Raw genomic sequence first — 9,902 nt, 5'->3', positions numbered from 1 at the left:
TATGGTAACTGTTATTCCATATTAACAACTAAGAATACTATTTTCAAATAATTCCCACCGAAAATTATCCAATTACTATAAGCAAGCAATAAAACTAATTGAGTGTCATTATATGGTAAAACAATGGTTAACCACACGAACAGCAATAACAACAACAACAAAATTATGACAACTTAAAGAAACGAAAACAAAAAACAAAACAAATGTATATTTTTAAGGAAACCCAAAACATAAGAAAACATCCGCCCCTCCAGTTAATAAAAACACACGATTTTCCTCTCCTCTTAAAGGAACAAACAAGGGGAGAACATATTCACAAAAAAAAAAAAAATCCGCACCTTTAAAACAATAAATTGACATTTGAATAGAAGGAATTGAAATCTGCAGAAACAAACAATAGATTCATTGACGAAACCCCAGAAGTAGCAACGAAAAAAAAACAAACATAACAAACAAATATCGGGAGAAAAAGTCAAATTTTTTCCCAAAAGAGAATTTCAAAATTTCGACAAACATAACATACCAGACACATGGCAGGGAAACAGAAGGGAAAAAAACAAATATTAATGCCTCAACCAGGCTGGCCGATGTCGATCTCATGGTTTACGTGTTTTTTTTTCAGCAATTGATCATTAGTGAGAAAAAAATTTTCCAACCCATAGGCAAGCAAATATTTCCCGAAAACAATGGAATTGTCGAATATGAAATAACCAAAAACCAACAAAATATCTTGATTCACTCACTCATTGGACTACCGCTAGCCAAATGTGGTGCTTTTTGTTGTTGTTGCTTCAGCTTGCTTGCAAATTTTCTTTGATATTATTCATATTTGTTGTTTTTCGTTTATTTCTCATGCATTATTATATTTATTATTAGTGATACATGACGTTGTTAATACATGACATCGTCATAGTACAATAGACAACGAACACAAACCGACCACTTAGTTATAATGTTGTATTATTATTTCTATTTCTATTATCAGTATTGTGATTATTGTTATTCAAATTTTAAAGTATTTTGGAAATTCGTGTTTGCTGAACAAATAGACATTTGTTGTTATTGTTTTCTTTTCTTCTTTGAGGAAAAAATCAAGATGCGACATAAGAAGAAAAACGTGCTCAGACTTTGGAATGAAGAATGCAAAATTAAGAAATATTTAGCCGATTTTTTACACTTATGAGAAAAAATATAACAAACATTGTTAAAAAAACACATACGTTGAGGATGAGTTCTCCGAGGTCCACCATTCGACTTTTTAATAAGGCTCAAATCTTGAGCACTTAAAAACCATCATTCATCAAGTTATGGCTGAGATACAACACAATATGTGCCAAATAGTAATCGAAAAGTACCTCAGTTCACGTGGAGGTCATTTAAATGATGTAGTGTCAAAGGTCAAATATTATAATAAAAACGATATAAAATTAAATAAAATTAAACTACGAAATGGCCAACCATATTATATTTTAACGATCCAATTAGCAAATACTCTACATTGCTGAATTTTAATAATATTAAAAAGACTTAACACCGAAGTCTTGAAAATACTATGTATGATATTTTCCGAATACGCAATTCCAAACCACGAGGACACTCATTCGCCACCATGAACGGTAATTTTTTAAAATAAATCATACGCCCTGCTGATCTATGTGAATTTGTGTTAATGTCGTTAACCCTTTCAGTGTTCTGTCGAATATATTCGACATTTACAATTTCTCTCTTTCTTTGCGATTTTTCGGTTATCCTATGTACCGTTACAATTGATGTTTTTGTTTTTGATTTTGCTGAAAGACAGACAAAACTGTCCTAGGGTTAAAATAAAAATTGCATTTTTTTAACTTTGTGGCTTTATATGATTTTAAATAACAAATTTTAGATTTTTATTCCGACAAAAATTTTTTTTGGCACTGAAAGCGCCAAATACGCACCGTTTTGTTGCCATTTTAAAAGTCAACTTCGATCATTTCTCCGATTTTATCGAAATTTTCCACAATGAACATGAATCTGAAATAGTTTGATCGATATTTTACGAGAAATCTATCAGTACAGCCATCCACCGATAAAATAATGGATTTCTTTTTTCCCAACCTAATATATAAAATCTTTGCAATATCTGTCAATCTGGTGGAACTTTTATATATGAGGTGGAGAATTAAAAAACTTAAAACTGATAGGGACATCCATATGTGGGGTAGATAAATGCCATGGTAAATTGCTGCCACGAAAAAACGAAATGTCAAAATACAAAAATGTTTGCTAAGTCTTTTAATAACCAAAATTTACGCGAGGATGTTGAAAAAATTTCTGAAGTGTTCATATTGTGTGTACCGTTGCGAGGCCTATATCAAAAAGTTGATAATTGTTGGTAAGAAGAGAATATTATATTATTAGAATATCTCAGATTTTTATACCCTACACAACTATGTTGTCAGGGTATTATAGCTTTGTGCAGCTCCAAAAGTTTGTAACGCCGCGAAATATTGGTCCTGCACCCACCTTTAAGTATACCGATCGTCATATCTCGATTGGCTGAGTCGATCTAGACATGTGTGTTCGTCCGTCTGTCCATTATAAATTGTAAACACGATACAGGCCACAGTTATGGACCAATCTTCACGAAATTTTGCATGTAGGATGGGTTCTGGCCAATGAAGACCCCTATTGTTTTTGGGAAAGATCGGTTAATATTTAGGGGATAAAATGGACCAAATACTAAATTTTTTGTCGGTTTTTCTGGTCGCTCCAGAGGCCGCAATAATAGCCCGAACATCGTGAAATTTTCCATGGAGAAGAGGATCGGGTCAAAGAATAAGTATGCCTGTTTTCATAAAGATCGGTCAATATTTAGCGGGTCAAATGGTCCCTGACTTTTGTGTGAAAAATGACAAAATTTGTATTCTATAGCGTATATATTTGCCTCTGATGGACATAGACCCGAGAAGTTTGTATTATATCCAAGAGGAGTGGTTGACCTTTAAATTATTACCAATTACATAGTTGTATGTGCTCGGATGTTGGAGTTACACCTAAATATTTACAGGTATCTCCGTATTCCTACATTATTTAGTAACCCATTATCACTTTAGAGAGCGGAACTATAGCGCTGATCGCTTTGAAATGTTCCATGAGATTCCAGTTATGGTCAAGGAGAACGCCTATAATTTTCGGTGATGATCAGATAATAATTTTGGAATGAAGTGGACCGAAAACTTAATTTTTTGTGTTGTTTTCGAGTCGATCTATAGACCACAAATGAAAGCCGAACATCACAACACAACCCACGGTGAAGGGAATCTGGACAATAGCTGTACTCGTTATATTCGGAAAATATATCAGTGTGAGGAAGAGGTGCTGTTTACCTCTAATCGGTAAACAGCACGAAATATTGCCCAGGCTCGGAATAAACTTCCGCAGAAAATTTGAGTTTCGTGGTAGTTGTGTAGGGTATCGTATGGTCGGCCCCGTCCGACAATACTGCTCCGCTCACTGGTTTTCAGATATATTAGCCAAATATATCAGAGATTTATTAAAGACGGAGATCCAAACCCGCAATATTTATTTTTAAAAAAGCCTCAGGACCCTCAACGCGTGGTTGTTTGTTGTGGTTTATGGTGCGGAAGGGTCATTGGAATGCGTTATTGAGACATGGCTAATGATTATTAAGTTGGGTGGCATTAACCCTTTTGTGGCTCAATGTTGCCCAAAGACAACAAAATATTTTAGAGCTTATATTTAATATGCAGCTAGTAGATATATTTTATTTGGATTTCATATGCCAAGAAAAATCAAAAAAAAAAAAAAAAATCAAAATTTTGATAAAGTTATGAGCCTTTCAATATAGAGAAGAGGGTAAATTTGTGTACAGTACTAAATTGTGTATACTGTCCAAATTATTTAAATCGCTTAAAATTGTATGATTTCTGTCATCAGAATTAATTTTGATTCTTGTAAAAATGAATATAGAGAATAATTTGAAATGATTTTTCTTTCGATTTTGCATTTGGTTTTCTTGATATAGGACTTAAATTTTTCCGAAAGAATGTACTGTATCTCCCAAATGCAAGGGTGTAGCGATGTCAAAGTTTGTGCATATACTATTTAGGATAGTTGCATTAAATCTGTGAACAGAAATTTGTTTTAAGATGGCGGAAAAAATTCGGAGCTCAAAGGGTTAATCCTGACGACGTTCACTTAGAAGTTAAGTGCCGCAGGTCTTTATAAAGAACAATTGTTCCTTATAAATCCCTGTTTTCTATTTACAGTAGTAGTATTAGTATTAGAATTAGTATAAGTATTAGTATTTCAATTCCTTTTATTTTTGTTAAAATTGAGTATTTGTGGATCTGTAGTCTCTATACACTTTTAATGTCGTACCAATCTTTTATGGTAAAAAATAAGAACATTTATTTTGAAGTATCACAATCCTTTTTATTTTTATTAAAAAAAAAATGAATTTTAAAGGTAATGAAAAATGAATTTTAAAGGTAAGCAATTTTACACACAACAAAATTATCTTTAAAACCAGTGAACGGAGCAGTATAGTCGGACGGGGCCGACCATATGATACCCTACACAACTTCCACGAAAAACTAACTTTCTGTGGATCTATATTCTGAGCTTGGGCAATATTTCGCGATTTTTTAACCATCTGGACCAACTAGAGGCCGACAATTATTACTGATGTTCTGTACAGCCCTTTTACTTGGCCAGATTCCCTTCCCTTGTGTTGTGATCTTCTTATTCCCATTGGAGCCTATAGATCGACTCGAAAAAACACAAAAATTTAAGTGGTCGGTCCACTTCATCACAATATAATTATCTGATCGTCAAAAAAAATTATAGGCGTTATCCCTGACCATAACTGGAACTTCATGGAACATTTTAAAGCGATCAGCGCTATATTTCCACCCTCTAGTGTGATAAAAGGGTTACTAAATAATATCTGAATACATAAGGACCTCTAAATATTTAAGTGTAACTCCCACATCTGAGTACGTACCACCATATATTTGGTATCAATTTAAAGGTCAACCACTGCCCTTGGATGTACTAACCACTTTTCGGGTCTGTGTCCTTCAGGGGTAAATCTATACGCTATATAATACAAATTTTGTAATTTTTCACACAAAAGTCAGGGTCCATTTTACCCGCTAAATATTGACCGATCCTTATCAAAACAGGCATGCTTATTCTTTGGCCCGATCCTTTTTTCTTTGTAAAAATTCGCGATGTTTGGATCATAATTGCGGCCTCTAGAGCGACCAGAAAAACCGATAAACATTAAGTTTTTGGTCCATTTCATCCCCTAGATATTAACCGATCTTTACCAAAAACAATAGGGGTCTTCATTGGCCAGAACCCATCCTACATGCAAAATTTCGTGAAGATAGGTCTATAACTGTGGCCTGTATCGTGTTTACAAAATATAATCGACAGACGGACGGACACACATGTCTAGATCGACTCAGCTAGTCGAGATATGACGATCGGTATACTTAAAGGTGGGTCTAGGACCAATATTTCGCGGCCTTACAAACTCTTGGGGCTGCACAAAGCTGTAATATCCTAACAACATAGTTGTGTAGGGTATAATAAATTTCTTTTTGTTTAAATTGGAACATTTTTGTGAGAGTTAGAGGATTTGAAATTGAAATTTGAATAATTTAGCATGGGATACGAACTTTTAGGGGTGATGTGTATTACTGCACTTCAATATCAAAATGTTTGTGGGCATTCTCAGAATTGAAAACAAGTCCTTTATAAACAAATAAGAGTTATATTAATAGTATATATGTAAGAGATATAATTTCATGGAATACTGTCCCTTACATCCTTTGCAATTCTAGTTTGAATTACCTTGCACCTGACATAAAACAACCTATTATGTTTCACATCAGTTAATATCTGTCAGTTTTTACAGACATTCGATTAACATGAACATGTTATATATTTAATCAATGCAATGCGCATGTATAAGACAATCATATGCACAAGGAAATATTAAATTACTGCAAAGATTTACCAGAGACAACATATTTGTATGACAAATATGAACAGGATTACAAGGCTAAAGATTATCTAGAGATTTATGCTTATAATGATCATGTTCAGAAAAAATATTGTTGTTGTTTGATTTTACAAAGACATTTTGCCCTTAATTAATACAATTAATAAATATCATGTTAGATCGGGTACTAATGTGCCTCACTGAATAAAATAATGATAATTATTATCATGGTAACCCAATGAAAACATATTTAATTTTTTCCAGACTTTTCTTGGGTCCTAGAAACGGTAAAACTGAAAATAATGTCCTGAACCGAATATATGTAGTAAGACTAAACTTTCAAATTATGTTTACTTCCATACCTAAATGAGCCCCCCTAATTCTCATATTTTTTTTTTTTTCAAATAAAACACCCTGACCACATGATACGATAAATCGACTTTAGATCGAAATGTCCTGATAACCCAACCATACATCTCATTTGAATTACCTACCACATCTCGGCATGGTGGCCTGCTACTGTGCAACAGCTGATTGCTATCTCTAGACAACACTCGGACACTAATTTCAAAGTAAAACAACAAAAACAATAACGGCTAACAATTACATTTAAAAATGAGAGAAGCAAAAAAAAAACAACAACTTTGCTGAGGCTAAGCTTTTATGTCATTCTAAGTTTAAGGCATTCAAGACGTCAACAACGACGATGCGATGCCGGCTGTTGCTGATGAGGTTAATATGCGATTTCAGTGAAAAAAAAACAACAACAAAAACAGCTATAGCCGCGGTGAGAGATAGAGATGACAGCGACAGATCTTTATTTTGCACCGAACGCCAAAACAACTGCAATGAACAATAAAAACGCATTTGTTATAACTTTTTGTTGTTGTTGCTGCTTTACCATTTTTGTTTTTTTATTTTTATTTTACAGGTGTCTAAAAACAATTAGTGCCGTATTATGGGCAATTGTAGTCGTTGTTGTTGCTATCGTTTATCGTGTTTTGTTGTTGTTTGCATTATATTTTTCATATTTGGTATTAAGTGATTTTGTTAACAGAATAAAAAAATGAAAAGAGCTATGGGTATATAGCATGTTTGTAGGGTTATTTAATCGGTATATAAAATACCCACTAGAATACCGTGATATGTTTTTTTTAACTTAAGAGTCAATAATAATATTTTTCAAGCAATTATAGCAATTATAGACGTTATAAATGCGTATTTTTGGCGGATATTTTCTTGGAACATCTACAAACTTAACAAATATATTAGGACTATATTCAACATGCTTCGTAATGTCTGATTTGGGCGAAAATATGCATCGTTTTGTTGTATGATTTGTTGTTGTATGATATGCACCGTTTTGTTGTATGATTCTATGCCTCTCTCATAGAAGTCCGGCTATCTATTTGCAAAAAAACTACAGTAGTCGATTTTCACAATCCATCCTAGATACCAATTTTTTTATCATTAAAGAAGTTTTGCAATGCAAGAAAAAGATGAAAATCGCTTTGTGTCGGATCCGGACTGCTCCCGAAGTTTCTGGCGAATCACTGTAAATGTGTGTGGCCTAGCGTTGTCTTGCTGGAATACGACACCTCTCCTGTTCTCCTGTTCTGGTCAATTGCTGTCTTCAAACGGCCCAGTTGTTGACAGTAGAGATCAGAATTTAACGTTTGGCCATATGGAAGCAACTCATAATAAATAGTCCCCTTCCAGTCCCACCAAATGCATATCAGAACCTTCCTCGCCATTAGTCCAACCTGATATTTTTATAACATTATACCAATGGATTTGTTTTAATTTTTAAAAAAGTACTTTTTCAAAAAAAAAAAATATATATATATATATATATATATATATATTTTCATGCGCCAACACAACCTTACTTTACACGGATTTTATACCCTCCGCCATAGTATGGAGGGTATATTAATTTTGTCAATCCGTTTGTAACACATCGAAATATTCATTTCCGACCCTATAAAGTATATATATTCTTGATCAGGGTAAAATTCTAAGACGATCTAGCCGTGTCCGTCCGTCAGTTGTAATCACGCTATCTTCTGAATGAATTGAGACAGGGTGCTGAAATTTTGCATAAAGTTGTTTTTTGTCTGCAGGCAGGTCAAGTTCGCAGATGGGATATATCGGTCCACGTTTAGGCATAGCTCCCATATAAGGGTAACCCCCAATTTTCGGTATTTTGAGGTTCTTGAGAGTGTTTTTTAACCGAATTCGTTGAAATTTCCTACATTGGGTTCGTATTGGGTACTTAATGTTTTCACAAAAAATTATAAATCTATGTCCACTTTTTCTGGTAGCCCCCATATAACGGTACCTCCTAATTTTCAGTATTTTGGGAATTTTGATCGTATTTTTCCGCCGTATTAGCTGTAATTTAGTATTTTGAGTTCTTAATAGGTCCCAAATCTCTCTACAAAAAATTATGAATATAGGTCCATTTTTTCGGATAGCCCACATATAAGGGTACCCCAATTTTCGGAATTTTGGGGTTCTTGAGCGGGTTTTTTAACCGAATTTGCTGAAATTTGGTATTTTGTAGTCGTATATCGTAACAAATCTCCCTACCAAAAATTATTAATATTCGCCCCCTTTTTTGGGGTATTCCCCATATAACCCCCTTTTTATATTAAAATAGTTATCTGATTTGTTCCGCGTTTTGAGTTTGGTTCTAAGACTCTGTTGTAATCATTTCTCCTGCGGAGGATAGCGAGATAAAAAAATTATAACGTTAGATTCGATAATGAACTATAGCCGCATTTAGACCTAGCCCCTGTGTGGAGGTTCCAAAAGGAGTGGACCGATATTTCCCATCTTCGAATTTGAACTAAGTTTGGAAGAAATAATAAGATGGGCACAGTTTGGATGAAATTTAATTTTCTGAAACGGATTTGGTCTAAACAAAAAAATTTTTAAAATTTGTATTATGGTTTACATAATCCCTTTTTAGAAATGTCGGTATAGGTCCACTTTTTGGTATGTTCCCTATATTTTCATTTCTAGTACCCGGGTATCCAAAATTCGGCCCGGCCGAACTGAACGCGTTTTCACTTGTTTTAATACTATTTTTTTAATATTTGTTAAACACCTAATGAACTATTAGCTATTCCATTTTTAGGTTCTAATCTCCCAAAAAGTATCAATATCGGGCCACTTTTTAGAGTAGCCCCCAAATAACGGTACCTACCGATTTCCCAAATTTTGAAGAAAGCTCTGCAATTTTATATTTTGGATTCTTATTGAGTAGAAATTCTTTCCACCTAAAACTTGTCAATTTTAGTCTAAGTTTCGGGGTAATTCCCCATTTTTTGGAGACTGTGTGGTTTTGGTATAGCCCCTGATATTACGCAGTACGATTTTTTAAAGTATTTTGAGTGTGTATCATGGTGAGGGTATAAAAAGTTTGACCTAGCCGAATATTTTTTCCACCTATATATTTTTTCACAGATGTATACGTGGATTTTTTAAAGAATGTTTTTTTTTTCAATATTTGTTCGAACCTTCTGGTTAAAAAAACGTTCGGTTCAGATGTAAATATAATTTAATCGGAACCTCTATGTGAAAATCACGTATGAATATTGCATGATATTACCTCTATATGGCACATGTAATTACTAATAAAATTGTTATTCCGCATTTTATTTTATATGAAAAGCTTGCTCATCATTTGTTTATTCTAATAATAACTAAATATTTAAATAATTCAAACGCCCAGGTGGAAAATGTAAATAGAAATGAATTAAAGCATTTGAAAAATAAAATTAATTAATTTTAACAAGCCAAAAGAGCGAGGAATAGAATATGGAATCTTCACTGTAAGTGTGATGTAAATTTCCTCTCCAAAGGTGTTGGAAATTTAAAACAC

Source organism: Musca vetustissima, unplaced genomic scaffold (assembly GCF_032173495.1).
Source record: "Musca vetustissima isolate MV318-11 ecotype Yass unplaced genomic scaffold, APGP_CSIRO_Mvet_v1 utg26421, whole genome shotgun sequence".
Classification (NCBI taxonomy): domain Eukaryota; kingdom Metazoa; phylum Arthropoda; class Insecta; order Diptera; family Muscidae; genus Musca; species Musca vetustissima.
The sequence above is the reverse complement of the archived record's forward strand: the minus strand, read 5'-3'. Positions refer to the sequence as shown.